This window comes from Pteropus medius, unplaced genomic scaffold (genome assembly GCF_902729225.1).
Source record: "Pteropus medius unplaced genomic scaffold, Ma_sr-lr_union100, whole genome shotgun sequence".
In the NCBI taxonomy this organism is placed as follows: Eukaryota; Metazoa; Chordata; class Mammalia; order Chiroptera; family Pteropodidae; genus Pteropus; species Pteropus medius.
Genome location: NW_024344378.1, coordinates 30,862,668 through 30,884,614, shown reverse-complemented (window position 1 = coordinate 30,884,614; position 21,947 = coordinate 30,862,668). Strand labels below are relative to the sequence as shown.

Sequence of the window (21,947 nt, the reverse complement as noted above, 5' to 3'; positions counted from 1 at the left end):
ATAATGTGTTAGAGCAATTCACATTAATTCATACATTGTTTACTGCAATTGTGCCAAAACAGCCATCTGTCTAGGACTTTTTTTTAATCTAATTATTATTTGGCACATCGATTGGTTTTTCCTGACCAACACCCAAGTACTAGTCAACAGGTGTCTTTTATGGCACATTACCCACAGTGAGTTTTGACCACTGGTATTTTAAGAGGCCGGGGGGGGTGGGGGCGCGGGGTGGTGCAGGGGAAATCTGTCCTAAATTCTAATTTTATCTTGTATTTTCTTTCTAATCTTAGCCAACTTTCTTATAATTGTGAAGTTTTCCCCTTATTTTTAATAAATATTTTAACATTAAAAGTGATGCTTTTTTTGGCTTATGTTTGTACATTACATTCTTATTCTGCTTTAACATTGTTGGCATACAATTTAACCTCTTTGTCATTGTTATTGTGAAAATAATTAAGGTCATCATTGCATTTCCTTTCCAACCTATTTCAACCTAACTCCACCTAATTTATATTTTCATCATTTCTATTAGTGGCTTCTAATAGAGATATTACATTCTCTATACAGAACTGAAACACAGGATAAGCTACTACGTTCTGCACAAGAGTAAAATTGCCACGTATTCCGATCATCTTCTAAACATTGTTTTATAGCTTCATCTGGAAACCATAAAGATGGAATTTATTGTGACAAATGCAAAGCTGATTCTTTACAATTGTCGGTGTTTCTAGAAATCACATAGCTTCTTAGCCAGCATCTAGGTAGGATGTGTATCTTAACTACCCCCTCAGAGAAATATTCCAACTACTTTAAGATGACTCAGTTAAGGATTTCAGATAAGAACACACAGATCAATCAGATTCTGTCTCTCCCCTAGCTTAAACCTGAGAACAGCTCTCCTTAACCATATCAAGTCTCAGACCTACCTATAGGTTGATAGTCAAGATCCCTCTTGGCCTGGTCCCAATTATGTTTTCTCATATACTGTACCCTCCAATAATGCCCAATTATACCATTTTAAGACGTATCGAAGCCTATGATATAACTGTAAATATACTTATACTTTTCCTCCCTTTGACAAATTTCCCCTTCCTATTTGTTGAAATCCTAATCCTACTACAGTCTCATTCATTACAACTTCCTTTGTAAAGCTTTTCTAGTTGTCACCTTTATCATTTTCACAGATCTTTTACCTCCTCCCACTAAAGTATGTATATAATTTTGACTTAGTTATAATATTATGTACTCTCTTCTCCAATCTAAGTGATATGTGACCAACCACAGAAATTGTTGCATTCTCTAAAACACCACAAACTGGCAACTACATTTTTATTAAATCAAGACCCCAAATGCTACTTCCTCAAAAGAGGGGTTTCCAGAGCTCTTCACAATTACTAATCTAATTAGCAATGAAAGTGTCATCTCTTCTTGTTGAAAAATCTACAGCTGAGGGTCATCAATTGTCAACCAAAGGCTTACAGATAAATTTTGTTTGGCCTGTCCCCAAGAAACCAAGCCAACATTCTTAAGCCAGGAGATTTCTTGTTAAAGATCTGGATTTGGCTTCTCCTGAAAAAATTGAAAATCACTGGGCCTTACTTCCTAAATGACAACCATCTGCTGGAGCTGAGTGGGGAGGGCTAGTTAGGCAGGGCACGTATCCTCATTTTGCCACAGACAATAATCAATCTCTTCTTTCTCCGTAATGAAGAGTCCAGTTGTCGTTTATTATGTCTATAGCTTCACTTTTTAATGATACATAATACTTTTCTGTAACCAGGGATCTGTTAAAAGTAAGAAAACAAAAGCTTCACCAAGAATGTCATGTGTTGTTGTTCTTTTTGAATTATTATTTTATCTAATTTGATTGATAAGTACTTTTGAGTTTGCAATGATTGATTTATATTTCTCTTTGCCTCAGAATATTCAGCTAAATTGTTTGAAGGGTAAGAATTTGTTCAAATGAAAAGTAAGTCTACTATTATTATCAGGATGGCAATATCATGTTAAAAATTTATTTTTTCTCTTAAGATAGAAAAGAAAGAGAAAGTCAACAAAATAGATCTGGAAGGATTTGAGGGAATTATTTTTCTAGATATATGAGTGGTGGCCTCTAGACCTTCACTCAGGCCACTGAGAACTAAATCAACTCTTTTTTATATCTCTGATTGGCAACAGTTGAAACCTCAAAACCTCTGCTCAAATCTAAAGGTCTACTGCTAGCCAGAATCATTTACGGACTATAGCTAAGCAACAATGGTTCAAATCTAGTGATTAAAAACTAAATGTAAAGATTACATGAGCTTAAAAACTAGATTCATTTACTTGAGGATAGTCTTTAAAAGAAGGAATTTAATAGAGGCTGATAATGGTTTGAATTACTAAGGCTCTAAGCATTACCCTTACAACACAACCAAGAAAACTATTGTTTAAAAAGAAAATATTTACTCCTTCTGTCATTAAGGACTCAACATGTTCTCAATTATTTTTCTCAGCCCAAAGAGAAATGTATCATTAGGCAGAGTTCTATCACAGGACAATCAGAGACCCTTTAGCAAAACGACCAGCCCCAACTCAGCCATTAAAGAGAACATCTTTTCAGGTATAAGCATAATTTTGCACTCAAATTAGAAAATGTCTTACCGCAGCAGTCCCCAACCTTTTTGGCACCAGGGACCTGTGCTCCTATAAGAATCTAATGCTAGTGAGCTGAGGTGGAGCTGAGTTGGTGATGCTAGCGCTGGGGAGTGGCAGCAAATACAGATGAAGCTTCACTCACTTGCCCATCACTCACCTCCTGCTTTGTGGCCAGGTTGCTAACAGGCTGGTACTGTCAGTGGATATTTCAGCTCGGTAGGAGAGCACTAAAAGATTAACCTGGCTACCTCAAATAGGCAAGAATTTGAAAGGATGATAAGAACATAAGGAGAAAGCAAAGTTTTTTTCACAGTCCTAAAGCTATACTTACTGTGGTACATACACATACGCTTGCAAAAGCAATGGAAAAATTCACCCTCTTTTTCAAAATCCTTTTTATGTAATTCAAAGACCAAGTTATTTCTGAGTTTCAAGCAAAAACAGAATATTTGAATGGTAGCCTTTTTTTTCTCATCGTATCTTAAAAACAACCTATATATTCTTTAAAATCATGTGTGGTAACTCTTTTTAACAAACTATAAAAAGTTTATTTATTTTTTTAATTTTGCTAGATTTTATCCAAATAGTACAGTAATCTGAGATTCTAGTACACTTAAGAAGGAACTTCTAATGCCTACTCTTCTGTCCTTCAGAGCAATTGCTTTCAAGTTTTTTGACCAAGACTCACAGCAAAAACATGTTTTACGCAACAACCCAATATGCATATAAACAAAATTAATGAAATGATACTTATTCTTACTAACTCCTCTACACTCCTATATTTGCATTTATGTTCCATTCTGTTTCATAAAAACAAGAATGCTTGTTGTACTCCCATTAAATTGATTCTGTGGCACACTAACAAATTGCAACTTGCAGTTTGGAAAACTTCAAGTTTTTTGCTGTCAGAGACATTTACTAGTATGTTTCTATTCAATTTATTAACTAAATGGAAAAAAGAAACAGGAAAAATTTTGAGATGTTGAATAAAAATATAATAATGTACATCAGAGCTATGTTGAGAGAAAACACATATAGTAATTTACCATTGAAAACAAGACCACAGAAAGAGTGTGACTTTTAGCTACCATTTCAGAAGTCTTTCTAGGTGCTTCATTCTCTGCTAACTGCTTCCACATGTTCCAAGTTTCAGAAAAACACTATTATTCATTATAATTACCTCATTTTGTAGATTAGAAAAAGGAAATTTGGAAATCTGACTTCAGAAAGCCTTGGCTATCAACTATTATGCTGTTCTGTCTTCCACTTGCCATTTCTATGTCCTAATGATTCCAGCAAGTAACAAAATCAGAACATATACTTCATAATTAGTAAACATTTCAAAACATTAAGAAGAGGCATCTATCTACTTGGTCCACAAACAATTCGTCAGGCTTTAGGATTTTACATATAGAACAAAAGTTAATCGGGAGGGTTTCCTTAATCAGAAGAAAGATCACATGGGATCCTATTCACTTCCAACAGTAAGGAACACAAAGCACTTTCTATATGCTGACATTGCTGAGCAACCTTCAAAATCTGTCTCCACTTTGCAAATAAGGAAGAAATAGAGAGGGTTTAACCAACCTGCCCATGCTTTTACCCATAATCATTTTTTTCATTCCCTAGACAAACTGAACTATTTGAGTTTCCCAAACACAACATGTTCTTTTGTGTATCTACAATATTGCACAAGTTTTTATTTCTTTTTGCTACACTCCCCCCTCCCTTTTCCAATTAGTTTATTTCTTCAAGACTCAATTGAAAGATCACTCAGGAAGTTTTTCCTGACTTCCTTCCCAACTTGTTAAGCGCCCACTCCTCTTTGCTTCCTTTCCTTTATAATAGTACTTATATTTTCATTGTCAGTTGACTTATTGGTGAATCTCTCTCTTTTTTTCTTTTTCTTTTCTTTCTTCCTTCCTTTTTTTTTTTTTTTAGATGAGGCAACCCTTCGTTGACTTCACAGATTGCAAGGACCTTGTCAGCTTACAATCCCTTATTTTTTTATTTTTTTTATTTTTTACACTTACTGCATCTAGTCTTCCTAGGTGGTCTCCCATCCAAGTACTAACCAGGCCTGACCCTGCTTAGTTTCTGAGATCAGATGGGATCGGGCTTGTTCAGGGTAGTGTGGCCATAGCCTTGGTGAATTTCTTGAAGCCGAGGTTATGACTTTCATTTCTGTACTTCCAGTACATGGCACTATGATAATTTTTCATTAAATGTTTGCTAGTTGAATGAATGAATGAATCAGTGAATTAAAAAAAAAAAACATGTAGTCTAAATAAATTAGTTACTAATCAAAAAGGGAACCTGATGGAAAACCATCTACCAATTAAGTTTTCCAAGACTGACCCTAACTTCAACCAATCAGTCCCCAAGCTGATATCAATACCAGATTTAGCTGAGCTGGTATTAAATAATAAAGAATGACATATAAAAAGATGCTCAAGGTCATTAATCATCAGAGAAATGCAAATTAAAACCACAATGAAATAACACCTCACACCTGTCAGAATGGCTACCATCGATAAATCAAAGAACAAGAAATGTTGAGAGGATGTGGAGAAAAGGGAACTCTCATACACTGTTGGTGGGATGGCAAATTGGTTAAGCCACTATAGAAAATAGTCTGGAGGTTTCTCAAAAAATAAAAAATCAATATATCTTTTGACCCAGCAATTGCCCTTCTGGGTATTTATCCAAAGAAAACCAAAACAATAATCTGTAAAGATCTATGCATACCTATGTTCATGGCAGCACAATTTACAATAGGCAAGATATAGAAGCAACTTAAATGCCCATCAACAGACTGTTGGATAAAGAAGTTATGGTTCATATATACAATAGAATATTATTCAGCCATTAAAAAAATGAAATCCTACCATTTGCAATGACATGGATGGACCTAGAAGTTATTACGCTGAGTGAAATAAGTCAAACAGAGAAAGATAAATACCATATAATTTCACTTATATGCGGGACCTAAGGAACAAAAAGAACTAATCAAAAACTGACTCCAAATATAAAGGACAACTGGTGATAGCTAGAGGGGAGGGGGATGGGGGGCTGAGTGAGTGGGGTGAAAGGTTAAAGAACTACACATTAGTAGTTGGTAGATGGTCATAGGGAGGCGGAGCATGGCTTAGGGAATGCTATTAGCTTTAATGTGTTGGCTAGGTGGAGAACCAGAGGAGAGAAAAAGCAACTAGGGGGATCATTTTATAAACTATATAAATGTCTAACCAATGTATTATGTACTTGAAACTAATAATAAAATAAAATTTAAAAAATAATAACAAAGAATGGAAAAATTACAGAAAATTGAAAGAACACAGAAATTGCCCTAAAGACCAGATGGATTGTTGCTACATAAAATATCAAAAGCAGAAGGAATACTAAAGTCTACAAATCAATGCTGCTCTTTATTATTTGTAGGTTTTTACAGGATGCTTGGATAAAAGTTAAAAATCAAAAGAAACAATTTAAAGAAAAAATTTTCTAAAGTTTCCACAGAATAGCTTTCAATCACTATTTAAAAAAAATTATAATAGAAATTTATTTCCCTAGCAATATGCAAGTAGGATTTTAAAGACGATATTGGTTCTTTCTTGAACACAATACACAATAGGAATATGTCCTGTGATAAGGAGTTCTTAATTACCAGAATGACAAATGTTTTCTAAAACAAAATTATACATTTCACACTTCATGCTCAATGTCAAGTTATTTTTAATTGTAAAAGCTCATTGAAGAAAGAGTGAATGTCAGTCATCCAATTTCAGAGAGAGTTCTGCCTCTTTGTGATATGCATAACAAGCAGCACCAAGTCATATGCACAATTGTGAATATTCTTGCTGTATATACCAACAAAATGTTAATTTCCCTTCCCTTTGTGACAACTTTGGTCATATAAGACAAATATGAAGACAAAAATGGCATTTGACTTTACCAATGTTGCTGTGTTGCAAAAAAAAGAAAGGACCATTACAGTTTCAGTATTAGTGTTAAGCAGATTCTCAATCAGTCTTCAAAGGAAAATAGATTATAAACTAGAGTGAACAACAAATTCCATGAGGATCTGGATGGAGAGAAGTGCAATATAAGTTGATGTTGCTCTGGTAGAAAGCAACAGTCCAGAACATAATTTGCCCTCTGATTGTCTGTGACTATTCTAGGATGAGCCTCTGAGGTTTGTTTGATTACAGTATCTAGAAAATCACAAAGAAAAATTAATCCACATATTCCTTTAAAAAAGTAATGGTTTCATTGAAGTGTAATTTAATACCATAAAATGCATTCATTAAAAGCTGTGATTCAAAGATTTTTAGTAAATTTACAGTTATGCAACCATTGCAAAATTCAGTTTTAGCACATTTTCATCACCTTAAGGAGATCTCTTCTAAATATTTGTAATTAATCCCCACTCCAGCCACCAGGCAATTATTAATCTCCTTTCTGTCCCTATGAATTTATCTTTCCTTAGCATTTTAAATAAATTGAAGTATACGATCTGCAATCTTTTCCATCTGACTACCTGCCCTTAGCATAAAATTTATGCGGTTCACCTATTTTGCTACATGTATCAATAAATCATTACTTTTTATTGTTAAATAATGTTCTATTGTATGGCTATACCATATTGTGTTTATTCATTCACCAGGTGATAAACATTTGAATTATTTCTACTTATTGACAACTGTCAACAATGCCTCTATGAACATTCGTGTACAAGTATGAACTTACATTTTTATAACTTATGTTTCTCTTAGACAAATACCTAGAAGTAGAATTTCTAGGTGCTAGAGAAAATTTATACTCAAATTTTAAAGAAATTGCCAATCTTTTCTCCAAAATGGGTGAAACATTTGATAATTCCACCAGTAATGTATGAGAGTTTCCTTTCTCCAGATCCTTCTAAACACATGTTATTGTCTGTCTTTTTTTGGTGTAACCTTTTAATACACATTCTTAAAGGACTTCTCTGTATTTTTCATACTCTAAATTCTACAATATACATTATAACCTACTTCTCTAGGCTACAAACAGCTCCCCCTGCCCCCATTTAAATTCATTTAGGGAATGGAGTGTGATAAGAACAAGAGGTTTCAAAGCAATAAAATGAAAAGGTCTTATTCCAAATACATTCTTTTATGGATAATCCAAAATATAAAATGCCTTACTCAAGCTTTGGTTTCATTAAAAGAAAGTGCACAGATAAAAGTGGGGGAGGGGTATGATCTCATTGTACTCTATGTGGATCATCATTTCTCATCTGGAATATAATGTGCAGTATGATGGATGAAAAATGGAGCACATATTCTTATAGAAAAATAAAAAAAAAAATGAAGAAGAAATAAAAACTAACCATAATCCCACCACCATTTTCATCTAGATAAATTTCATTGTCTTTTTTTTTCTTCACATACGTACATTTTACATATATTTTATCTCAAATAAGATGGACAATAACTGGAGCCCCTAAGAATGTTTAGCTAAAACAAAAACAAAAACAAAAACACTTGAAATATTATGTCTGATAAAAAGATTTGAAGTGGTAACATGAGAGAGGAATTAGATCATCAGAAGCTTTAGAGATAAGAAGTAAAAACCAGTATTCGATATAAGGAGGCAGATTTCTGTTCATTATAGAGACCACCACTGCCAATAACAACACAAAACAAATAGAAGCATCTACAGAACATGCAAGAGTAGTCAACTGAGTAGTTTCCTTCATCAGCTTCAGTGGCATTCAGAACAAAACAGATTCTATTCTCACACCATAAATCCTGAAAGAACATGTCTATCCTAATCACTGGTCCAGGAAGCAGGCGTTCATCAATCATCGCTGCTAGCCTTTGGGGAGACTTAACTCTATCTTCATGGTTGTAATTCTTTTATGACAAAATAAATCCTGATATATCTTGAGTTTAAAAAATAGACTTGCCAACATATGCATCAAAGGCCAGGCTTGATATAGTAAGGGAGTCACTTTTTTTGTCATTTTATGCCAGATTAGGAAAAAACTAAGAATGCTTGATTGATGTTTATGTAACTCTTAAAAAGTTTCTGAATCACTAATTATCCTTTGAGGCCCATGGTTTGAGAAATGACTTCAGGATATATTTGTAGGAGAAAAAAAAGCAAGCATAAAAGCAATAGAAATTGTATGGTAATTCTTGCATTACTTTTCTAGAGAAATAGAAACAAAACACAAAACAAAACATTAGCACCATCTGTTAGAGTGGTCACCAGCTTCAGCAGGCATAAAGATAAGTGTAAACTGTGTAAAAAGAAAGATGTGAGAAAGGAGAAGAAGAGGCTTAGGAGATGGCCTGGTGAGAATCAATGTAAATATGAGCAACTCTTGATGTAATGTTTCCACTTGCCTTCTTTTTTGACTTTTCTCTAGCAACAAGATGCTTTGCATATGTCACAATTCCATAGATTTCTTCCTTCTTAAGAACTGGAATTCAATCATTAAAAAAAAAAGTGATATCAACCACAGATAAGCTAAGATGCTATTTTATGTACCTGATTACTGAAAACTTGCTTCTAGAGCGAGAATTGGTTCAACTACATTGTGTTTAAAGCAACCTCTTCTCTATCTCCACATAGCTTTTTGAGAAACTTGTAATATTTAGACAGATTTTGATGTGATCTGTCAGACCTCCCCAAATATGGAGATATTTGTAAATGCTCACACATAAGGCAGACAATAAAAATGTTTCTATTGATTATGACGTGTTGTTTTGGTATTTTTAATAGAGAGAAAATGGAGTAATTGTTCTTGTCATTACAGAACCAATCATGTGACTCAATTTCTGTCTCATATATCAGTTTTACTTTGAGGGAAACATATCATTTTCTAGTAAGGGGCAAAATGAATCTCAGCCATGTGGGTGAAATAGGGATAATTGAAAAACCAAGGATGTTGTGTGTTCAATATCTTGCAGTTTGGGAAAGTAAAGACCAAAATAAATAATTTCCTCAAAAAAATCTGATTGGCTTTCTGACACAAGTCAGATAGCCAGCAAGCACTGTCCTTGCCTGTACCCTTTGTCAAATATAGTCAGATTTTATATTTATAATTTTCTGGGGAGGAAAATAGTGTATATTCTTAATGAAAAGTTCTATATTAAACTCTGGCATTTACCAGTATCCCATCTTATTTGTAAGTTATAGTTTACTGATTTATCTCAGACATGAACAAAATATTTCATTTTCATGACTATTTTTAATGACCATATCTGTAACAGATAAGTAATTCTAGTATAGATTCCCCAGGGCTGTCACCAAAAACTAAAAGTTTTGATGACTATTCATGTTCAAATAGTTGCCAGAGAGTTTCTATAATCTTTTAAGTTGGAAGACCTCTAGGATCTCCTGTGAATATAAAGGCATTCCCTTAGTATCTGGTCTCAGGATTCATTGCTATCTGAAAATTCTGGGTAGGATACTTTCTAGAGGATGGTGAAAAAACCTAAGGTGAAGAATTCCTGAAGTCACAGTACCCAGGCCTCCAGTTTCCTCCTTGTCACAGATTCAAGCTCTGCGGGATGACCTGAATTATTGGACCAGAGCTCATTCTTAATTTCAAACTGATATAACACAGTATATAATGAAGAAAGGCATGACATGTATGCCTATAAATGGATTTTGTATATTTTCTGTAGGGATGCACATTACCTTCAAGTATCAACTTATACTTCAAAACAGCCAAATGTCATCAGATTTAGCAAACGACAAATAGCTGCACAATAAGCAAATCCAACCACTAGAGAGTGAGGAGGAAGAGGAAGGAATATGCAGGGCTGATATCGAGGGAGGTCACATTTTATTTTGTTTTTTTGATCCTGGTTCCTAATCAGTGAACCAGATCAAGAACATAAGTTTGACTTAAAAAGTTGTTTGAATTTTAGCTAAAATACACTTCTATTTTTTCCCATAAGCATGCAGAAGGAGAAACAGGTTTACCAGGTCTTCAAATGTATAAATACACCAAAGCTGAGAATTATTCATTAGCATAGCTTATCTGTATAAGAATCAAATAAAATTAAACGGATATAAAGAACATTCAAAGCAGTAGATCAAATTGACAGAATTCTAGAACAAAATGAGGATAATGTTTTCAGTCAGTTGATTTTTAAAAAGACAGAGAAGTCTGGATTTTACCTCATTTTGAAAAGAGGTCTGAGTCTGTGAAGGGACTGAAAACTTGGGAAGATACTTGCATTGACACTGAGCAATAGAAACATGACTCTAGAGACTCAGTGGTCAGTATTGTATCCTTCTGGCTAATTTACTTAGCTGTCCCTCAAATTTTCAAGTGCTTTCTCAAGATAACGCTTCAGGGGAGAGTATGTAATTACATATGTGTGATAAAGTATGCAAGATAAAGGCACAGACATAAAGCAAGATGTTCTATAAAGTAATACCCATAACACCAAAACCTTTTTGAGGTCCCCAAAAGCTTTTAACAGTGTAAAAGAGTCCTGGGACCAAGAAGTTTGGAAACTGCTGATCTGTAATTTTAAAACTCCTTGATCTCTGATCTCACCCACCCAAGAGAGATAAAGTAATTCAACTTAAGAAGCAACCAGTTTGATAACAGGTGAATGCCCTTGAGAAACAAGTAATGAAGCAGCCAAGGGCATCAAGCCAATGTCATACATCACTCAAGGTAGAATTTCAGCCAATATGAAAGAAAAATATGAGTCAGATTAGTATAATGGTTAAGAGCACAGTCTCTGGAGTTGGAATAGATTCTGTCTTTGATCCGTAAGGTCACAAAGGAGACTATTGGGTCATAACCCCTACCTTACTGATGACAGTCAGACATACTAATCCAGCCTCTGATCTACTATTTGTAGTATGGCCCTGAATACTTCTCTGTGCTTCACTCTCTCGTAGGTAAAATTGGGATAATAATAGTACCTAAGTCTTAACGTCACTGTGAGAATTACCTGAGTTATGAAAGGCTCTAGAGCAGTGACTAACACATAGTAAATAGTTAAGTATAAGGAACAATAAGATTAAAATTAAAGTCACAAAAAATCATTGGGTGGGACCCTGGTCCTAGAAATTATGGCCTGAGAAACACAGGTCTTTAAGCCTGAAATGGCTTAAAGTAGGAGAGATGATGGCTGCATCATCATTATATTTTTCTTTTATCTAAAACTGAACCAAAAATGGGACAGGGATAATTCTTCATCATGCACCAGGAAGTGGTCTGTGACCTTGAACCTTCAGCATCTCTGAGTGAACTGAGAACTAATGGTCACAGAATTAAAAAAAATTTATTTTGTTTTTACTATTATGCTCAAATCCATCTTTGGTGTTATTGTCTAAAAGTTTATCCTGAGAGACTCTTTGAGTAATTTTTCAAGACTTTCTACAATCTTCAGTTCAGTGTTACAAATGCTCGTAGAACATCTATTATGTCAGAAATTATGCTAAAATTTGGAGAACCAAATTTTCCTATAGTCCACATTACCTTCAAGCGATGATCTACTTGAATCAAATTAAGAGTGTTAGAGTTCGTTGAGACATAAAGGGTAAAATAGCATCTCCTAAAGGCAACTATCATTCAGGTAAATATTCTGCTAGTTTGTCAACTTATGTAAGCCATAAAAAGACTTTAAACTAGTCACAGTGTGTTCAAATCAGAAGTCCAGCCTAAAAGAAACTTTAAAGAAACAACCGCAGATACATAGACAGGAAGCAAGGTCAACTGATGCTTCTCTAATAATATCTTATTGGATGACAATGCTTCTTCTCTTTCTTCTCCTTGGAAACATCATAAATGAGGGACTAAAAATGACCCACTTGCACATTTATAAATATGCTTTAGGACAGTCCTGGGGTAAATTACCTATTATCTCAAAAACCCTTTCAAGCTTGATTGGAGAGAACATGTAAATGGTTTCTTTCTTCCTGTTCCTAGGGGCTTAGCTGTCCTGTCTGTGATGATAATGCAATCATCTGTAGAAAACACAAATTTCATAATTAACATTAAAGCCCTGGGAAGCTTTCCTTATGAAAGGGAGACTCGGGCAGACCCCCACACAGCTATCAAAACAAGAGGGTTTGGTTTGATTTGATTGGATCTTAGTTAAGTGATTTATATCCTCTTTTTAAAATTTCATATTTGCAGAGCCTTCAAGGCACAATTTCCTGATTGTCTTTCAGGGAATCTTCCCCAGCCTGTTCTAACCAAATGAAATGTGAAAACATCCAGTCAGGTTCAAATTTCCTTCACAGGACAGGACATCACAGGGCAGGGCATCAGTCAGGGATTCATAAGACAGAGCATTATTATGTGCCCACTTTCTGTCCTATATGTACACTTAATCTACTTGGGTCATAGACTTTTTCTTGACTCTTCCCTTTTCCCCAAACCCCATCACTCAATTCTGTTCATTTATACAAATGATTTGTCAAATCAATCTTTTTCTCTTTTTTTTCCCCTCACCACTTACTTTCTCTGGAGTTCTTATCTCATGTAGCCTGTTTTTCCTTCCTCTAATCTTCCACTAGTTTAAAATGCCTAAGTGTTTGAAATGTAGAGGATGTCATTCTCTTGCCTAAAACATTCAATGGCTCTCCATTGCCCATAAATCTAAAGCTCTATATCACCCATAAATCCAATCTCTCTTTTGCTTTGTTCCTTTATCTGTGAAGTAGAAACAATACGACTTATTCATAAGATTGTTGTAAGTATTATAGGGAGGAAATATATGCAAAATGCTTAGAATGGTGGTTGGTGTTCATGAAGTAAAAAAGTTTGTCTGCTATAATGATGAAACTCATAATTCCAACAACAATAATAACTATTTTTCTTGAAAGCATAACTATGGGTTCTGGAGGTGAAGCTCCCTCCACATACTCCAGCTCTTTCCTTTCATACACCATTGTATTTTGTTCAGAAGCACTTGAAATAGACAGGATTAGCTTATTATGACCTAAAAATATCAGTTCCTGACAATTCCTAGGGTTATTACAGACCTCAGAAAATAAAGACCAATAGTCTTAGTGAAGTCCAGGACAGCAGTGGTATACACCCCCAGCAAAAAACAAGTTTTTTTTTTTTTTTCCTTCTATCAGCAACCTTCAAGTTTCCTTAATGTCTGGAGCCAAGATAGAAGTCTCAGGTTTGAGGAGTGATTACAACTCTCCTTTGACAAAGATGCTATCATCAGAGGCTCTGAACCCAGAAAGAGAACTTCTCTTGAGACAGATATAATTGCAATGAGGACAGAAAGGTCATTGATTCAACTATAGAAAATCCTGGCATATAAAAAGCTGCTTAAATGATGATGCTCATCCCTCATGTTAAATTATTCTGTGTGTGGTCACACACTTATGTTGTCTGGATAAAGGCATAACCTCTTGCTCTTTTGGCTGTATGCTTTTCCATTATGCAAGTATAACTACTCCTTTGCTTGATTAAAAGGAAAAGTAGGCAAGATATAGAGGAATAGGGACTTTATTGTTTCATGTGTTTCAAAATATTTGAACCAAGCCACCATAAGTCTCACATCCCGGCATTAAAATGTGATCAGAACTAGCATTTAATGGTTAGCAAGTAGCGGGTAGATTTTGAAAAACTCAAAATGAAAATATGTCCCAGCAAATATTTGAAAATTTTATCTTAATTTATATATTAATTGAGTCGATCTCTACCAAATATTATTTGGGGAGGAAAAAAAAGTGATATTTTAGCAACTAAATACCCTCAATACAAAGAAGCATTGTGGGTGGTTACTAATTATACAAGTGGATTGATTCCAAAAGTTATATACATATAAAATATGAACTTAGAAAGATTTATTCACCCCCTTATCCCTCCGATCTAAAATGATGGACCATAATAAAAATGTAGTATTAATTTCAGCAGAGGATACCAGGCATTTATCTCTCTTTTCCCTCTACCTCATGATCAGATGGTAGGAATAAAACTGCTCAGAGCTATTAGGGTAGCTCCTGCTGCCTGTAATGAGGGTATTATTTACCAGAGTTATAGAGGGAGACCAGAAAGATGAGACAAGACATAGGAATGAGAGCCAGGGAGATCTTTGGAGGCTGGAGCAGGCAGGCAGAGCTTACCAATTGAGCACTGTCACCAACTTTCCTTTTTTTCTCATATATGTGAGAGTCCATTGCTTCCAGACAAATAGTGAAGGGCAGTTTTCCTTCTTGTTTTATAAGTACCTTCATCATATCTTTGATTTTGCTTCTTAGCCCACCAAAATATTTACTATCTTCCCTATTATAGAAAAAATATATCTAGCCTTGTTCTAGATCAGACTTAGAAAAGACAGTAAAAATTAACTACGTCTCTTTCTATACGTCCCTGCAAATAAGAAAAAAAAAAAAACTGTTTAAATATCAACATAAAATTAGTGACACAGAAGCTCCTACTATTACTAAGGCATTTCAGTGAGAATCTACTAACTGGATATGCATATGAATGACCATTTTTATCATTTAAGATATCTATGATGAAATTGGTTTCAGATCATTTTTAGGATTACTGGGCTTTTCATCAGTGAAACACAAAGGGAATATCATACCAACCAGGGTTCTCTCAGAAAGCTGCCACATCATCCTTCCACAGTAATCCCATTCAGTTACAGGGAGCGAGGTAGTGCAACAATCAAGTCAGCAATCAGACAGCGTGGGGTATCTTACCATTTCCTACAAATTTGCAGTTAACCTGCTATGTTTTAGTCACAGCCACTTTCTTTAGATCGCTCTATTCTGAATATAGGATCTCATTTTAGGAATAATTATTGCCTAAGAAAAGCATGAAGAAAGAACCTACTTTAGATTCACTCATTTAAGAAATGATGTTAGAATGTGTTTTACCCACGTAAAATACCTTTCTAGCTTGTTGTCAAGACAATAAAACTTTTAAACTACTAACCAGACCTACTTTGATTTGCATTCTAAATTTGAAATGAGTACTTTAATATTCCCTTTCATCCAGATGACTCCCCTAACTTCTGATTTTTCCTTTATAAACGAGACTAATGTGGCACTAATTGAACACTTCATCTGACCTTCCGATATCAAAATATAAATGCGAAGATACCATTAGTTCTTTACACATTATGACTTGTGTAAGTACTTTATCTTCAATTGGAATTTTCACTACCATGTTAGCCAGAATAAAGTAAAATAACACAATATGCATACTTCTCATATTTCTGCAGCCAAAGACACCACTAAAAACAGTGATGGCCACATAATAAACCTCTTGAAATAGCAACTCTTTCAGATCTCAGAGAGAGTTACCAGTTTGATTACCAGGCTTACATTAATCAAAAATTCCTTGTAATTCAGTCTATCTCTATGCAACTGTTAGTTATCCAAGTAGTCTGAAGGATTAAAGAGGAAATGTATCAAAAATATTTTCTTTAAATAAGAAAAAATAGATCTTAGAAATACTGAGTAAAGCCAATAATAAATTTACCTATATTATTTGTTAAAAATTACTATGGTGCCAGGTATAGCCCTAGAAAATTATAATATGAAAATAAACCAAAATTACATCAATATTTACAATACATTTTAACAATGGTCAAAAATTCTGAAGCACCATGTCCTAGGTCTTATCTTAGGCACTTCACAGACATTGATTGACACATGTGGTCCTCAGAGCAATCTGTGAGGTAGGTGCTATTAACATTACACAGATGTATATATGGAGACACAAGATATTATTTGTCCAAAACTGGCAAGTAGACGAGTAATGCATTGAATTCAGATATTCTGACCAAGCATTTTAGTAGAATACTCTAAATTAGTTCCCACAAAATTGTATCCCTGGATTTTTACTTATAAGTCTATAGAGGGAAGGATAAAAAAATGGAATTTGATGAAGTTGACAAAAGCATATGTTTACCAAAGGCTGACCCTATTATCATTCTAACCTCTGAAGAATTTAGCAATTATTTTGCAAGATGATATCTGAAGGAGTGGGTACAATCTCTTGTGACCACAGCGGCGTATGTTAAGTTCATTGGGAGGAAAGTTGGGTCTGGGTAAAATAGTTTGTTTCTTTGCTATCTATTCATTGTGTATACTCTTCCCAATTTAGTGAAGGGTTCAGCAAGCAGATATATTTTCTTCCTAGAATAAGCCAGAAAGCATCCCCCTTTGCAATCTAATTATGTAAAAGTAGAACAAAGGCCCCTTGCCATGAGATAATTCCAGATAAGGCGATTCTCTATGCTATAGGAGAACATAATTATTTTATTATTTTAAATTGCATCCACTTTCTTTTTTAGATTGCAATTTCTGTGGGCAAGAATCACACTCTGGTTGTGAATTAGACATATTTCAGGCCCTAAAAGAGCTCATGTCCTAACGAGAAGAAAAAAATATGTAATCCATTACTAGTGATTCGGTGTAATATATGTAATGAAACAACATTTTAAAGGTTAAAAAAACATTCTAAAAGATTTAAATAGTTAAAAAGTGATAACAAAAAACACTCCTCCCTCTGTAAGAAAGAATCAGAGAACATTTCAGATGGGAAATAGTGACTTAAGATGTTATTTAAAAATATAGTAACTTGATAGGGAGTCAGCTCAGGCTAAGAGAGTACCACAGTGATTGCCCATTCTGTTGCAAGGATTCCAAAATCATCTTATATCGTTAACTCTGAAAGTGAAATGTGTTGAATATAATTCCAATTTATAAAGGCCGAAGAGATATGAAATGCAAGACACTGTGCTGTATTACTGAAAAAAGGTAAAAAAAAAAAAAAAATGAATGCGGGCTAGTTAAAATGTTTTGTAATGTGAAGAGCTGTCAGAATCAAACGTTTCAAGTCACAACTTAGATTACCATCTGCAGCCTAATTCGAGAATCCACTCTAATGGTCACACTGTTCTGTTATTTTTCTTATTTCCAAATCAGATTAGATTATCCAGACCTCTGCATTCCAGGCAAAATGGCTCAGTTTAAAAAACTATCCAATAACCACTTTATTTCTAAAATAATAGTGATAAAAAATGACACATGATTAAAAAGAAAGCAGAAACTTCTTTCACTGAGCAGACTAAGAGTCACATGGCTCACTTTGATTTGGCTTTTTCCAAATGAGAAAGGGCAGGAGAGGAATAAAGAAGCAACAATGTGCTAACAGATCTGGACGCATCAATGATGTCCTGGCAATGTTGCCTGCAGTGTAGCACCAAAACAATTTGAGACAACCGTATGCTTCTCCTTGATTATTTATAGACTATAATCTTCAAACTGCAAGAAAACTACAGAGAAAGAATAAGTCCTTTATGTAATATCCCTTTTCATTTTCCTAAAATACTCATGTATGGTTGGATTTTTCAAACTAATTAAATTTCTCTTGACAATAATATTTATTTAATCTTGGATTCGATCACATATTTTGACAGGAAAGGAGATCACTTCAATAAATATATAGGGTGCACTTAATCTGTGCGATTATTCCCCAAGAAGTTGAGACTAGAATCATGAATAAGTCACACAAAAGAAACTTCCTACTTTACTCCAATATTTCCCAATTACAATAAAACAAAATTGGATTACAGATGATAGCACGTAATAGCTAGAAAGGACTTAGAGAATCTGCTTTCTTCCCTCCCTCCCTTCCTTCCTCCTCCCACTTCCCTTCTTCCCCTGCCTCCTACTTTTTCTCTTTCTCCTTCTCTCCCACTCTTTATCTCTCCCTTTCTCTCTGTCATAAGCCAGGAAAATGTTTGTTTTCCCAATCATCTATATATTCTTAAGATTTCACAAAGGATCTAGATCTTAGTAAGTGACCAATAAACAAGAAATGTTGCTGTATGACCAAATTTGATGGAGATGTAATGCTGAATATGTACATTTTATTTCTATTGGCTAGTATTCTTCCAGAGAGATAAGGTGCTTAGCTTATGTTCATGTAGCTAACTTTGATAGAATTAAAAACAGAATCAAGGTGTCCTAACTTCCAGCCTTGTGGTTTTTCCAAATTTAAATGTGAGAAAATTTTAGCAATAGGGATCTTGTTATCTATAATGTAAAGAAGATTATAATCATCAGTGTTATAAAATAGAGTCCATTCATAACCATGTACATATTAAGACAAAACACTCGTTTGCATTCTTCAAAGTCAAATGACCTACCCAAGGCCAACATGCAAATACGTTGGAAACAGGAAGATGTTATAATATGATGGATGTGACAAGTAAATCATAAAACAAAAATGGAGACCTGTCACTAAGCGGTTATTTAATTTGGAGAAGGAAAAGGCATCTCTAATCTGAGTTCATCTAGCACTATAAAAATCAATTTAAGAATAATAATGTGCACTTAAATAAATTGCCATCTTGCCTCTAGTGATTTTAGACATGGTTTTATTACACTGTAGACGTCCATAAGCTATGTTAGTAGAAGTACACACATATGTGTGCATGTCTACATACATATTTTGAAAGCAACATTACAAGGGGAAAAGAAGCTTACTGAAAATAAAGCAGTATTTTGTAGTCATAGCAACCCCAACTTTTTAAAAAGCAATGTTAGACAAGAAGAACTCACCAAGAGATACATCAAGTTGTTATAGCAACTAAATATGGCCTTAGAAACAAGTTTACATTAAAATGGCCAGAAGGTTATAATGGTAAAAGACTATTATAAAAATATATCATTGGAGAGCAAAGGTTTAATTTTCACCTTGCTCTAATCAGGACTTGTGTCTTATGCTTCATTAGGATGAAACATTTTCTCAGGCCATCCTCCTAACAAAATACAGCTACTGTGGCAACAGGAAAAGATATTGTTTTGGAATAACTGATAATAATTAGTAGGGTCAAAATAAGTTCATCAGTAATAATAATTTAATCCTTTCTTGGTGATAAAAAATATTAAATCAAAAACAGAATAAAAATACTCAAATGGGGTTATCTGAAAAGACAGGAAGAATGGGTCTAGAACACTTTAGTCAACTATCAAAATTCTTCCCAATTAATCTTTATTTATTGACTTGAACGTTAGTTAGGTACTATTGAGCAGCTAATGCTCCACTTAGATTAAACATCATATAGTTCAAAATTTTATTGATACCCAATGAGTTAAAATAACAAGAACACATTTGGCCAACCTTATTGAGTGACTAATTACATAAAAATCTTGGTCAGGGTAATAAGAAGCATAGAAAAATGAAGATACAGTTCCTTGCCAAAGGCAATTTTCAGTCTAGTTACTAGACAGTAGTAGATGGGAACTCCAAATGGTAAGATCCTTGAAAGCAGGGACTATTTTTGTGTCCTTGGAGGTCTCATAGTTCTTGATCAAAAGTGGACAATAATTATCAGTGCTAGTTTCTCTGATATAAGGCTTACACAGCCACATAAGCTCAGTTTCAAGTTATTGTTATTAGCATGAATGATAGACATATGACGATTAAGATTTTAGGGGTGTATTTTTTCTATATCTTCCCATCATCTTTATTTTACTGTTTTTCTCCAATATCTACTTAAATAATTTTACAAAGTAATTTTGGAGTGATCTATTTCTTTTGGAATTTTCATTTCTATTCTGGTTTACACTGGTTTTCTATAAAATCTATTATTTTGAAGAATGTCAAATTGATTCATTGGTATTAAAGAAGCAATATATATATCTTCCCATTTCTGTTTTTCAATACAATTCTCACCCTCTGTTACTTTCTGAAATATCACACATACTGCTGCAGACACGTGTACATTCTCCTGTGTGTATTCATTATTGGTTGTTTTGCCATAGAACCCTGAGAAAATTGACAATAGTCTGTATGGAAAGCTTTTGAAAAGTAAATGATTTATCTGTCAGTTTTTTCCACTGAAAAACTGACAAATAAACTCACCAAACAGAAGCTTTGTTTAATATCATTTAAAAACTGAGTTATGAAGAAATATGAAATATGCCAAGGGATTGGTCATGGTATAGTACTCCTAATTATTCCATTTAGTCAAAACAAATTATGCCCTCACATTGCAAATACTATTCTCAATAGCACTTAAATAAATGGATCCCTGAGAACTGAAGTAGCCACATAAAGTTGTTAAGGGTGATTTTAGAACCTCATGTGATTGGTAAGCATGCATGATTGGAATAAGAAAGCATACAAACATTCCGTAACTTACAGACCAGTGATTCATGGTTTGCTATAATGAATTAAAGGAAAATTTTTAAAGGAGAGTATTGTGATATTTTTTATCTTATCCTGACAAATAAAATTATGATTTTCTTTTCACTCTAGAAGGTTAGCATAGGTTTCTAGCAAAGAAGAAAGCATATATCAGCCAGGATAAGAGTGAATTTGAAAGGAAATTGAAAAATCATACTTTTGCTTAGGCCAAGATAAGTCCCATTAAAGAAGGCTGATTCACTTGAAGCTTGGTCCAAAAAAACACTTTTTCTGCCACCAAAGTAAGTAATCGGTCCTATTGTATTAGCAATCATTTTCCCCTATACATTATACACACAAAATAGAGAGATTTGTTGTTAGAGCCTGGTGCCGTCGATGCAACAGCACTGACAACTGCTAATCATAATTCAGCTTAAATAGAACCAAAAGTTCTATTTAAGGGGACTGCTTTGTAAAAGGGCATTTGAGAAGCAATTTTTCAAAATTGCTTATGGTGTACTTTTATTTTATTTCTTATCTAGCTTTCAAATAATCAAGTTGATTATTACTTTAAAGGGCATTTCCATCTTAGAAAACGGAGAGATGTAATTGGTTCAGAACAGCCAAGTGAAAGAAACTACCCTGGGCAACATCTTGAATATTTAAAAATATCCCATCAATCTAATAAAAAATAAAGATCTGGATTGAACTGATAAACAAAGGCAAGACTGAGCTGTTTAAAGGAGTACAAGGTGGGGAAAGGAAAAGATCTTTGTTTGCTTCCTGCAATCTTCCCAATGGCCCTCGGAGAGAGATCATGGAAGACTACTAAATTAACATAATTCAAAATGATTATGCCCCTTGTTTCTCTTCCATCAGGTTACTTTTCAAGGAAAAATGGGTTTCTGAGATCTGTACTGAGCAGGTTATATAAGCAAACGAGATGGAGCTATTGAGAGGAGAGTGATACCATAGGCAAGTCTCTCGATTCATTGAAAGCTGTGTTCATTTACTTGCAATCCATTCAACTGAATTATTTTTTGATAGCAACCTCATACTAAATATTGTGCTTTTCACCAGGAACAAAATGTTCACCAAAAAGGTACATGGTTCCTGTCTAAAGATTTTATAATTTAGCAAAGGGACAAAAATCAGTCAAATATTCACA

At 34.2% G+C, this 21,947-nt stretch overlaps 1 protein-coding gene and 1 pseudogene across 2 annotated transcripts in view; both read right to left on the bottom strand.

The window, feature by feature from the left end:
- PRKG1 (protein kinase cGMP-dependent 1) overlaps positions 1–21,947 on the bottom strand; it is a 1,114,039-nt gene that overhangs the window by 557,243 nt on the left and 534,849 nt on the right. The gene's annotated exons all lie outside the window — the stretch shown is intronic.
- Positions 4,664–4,782, bottom strand: LOC120610098 (uncharacterized; annotated as a pseudogene).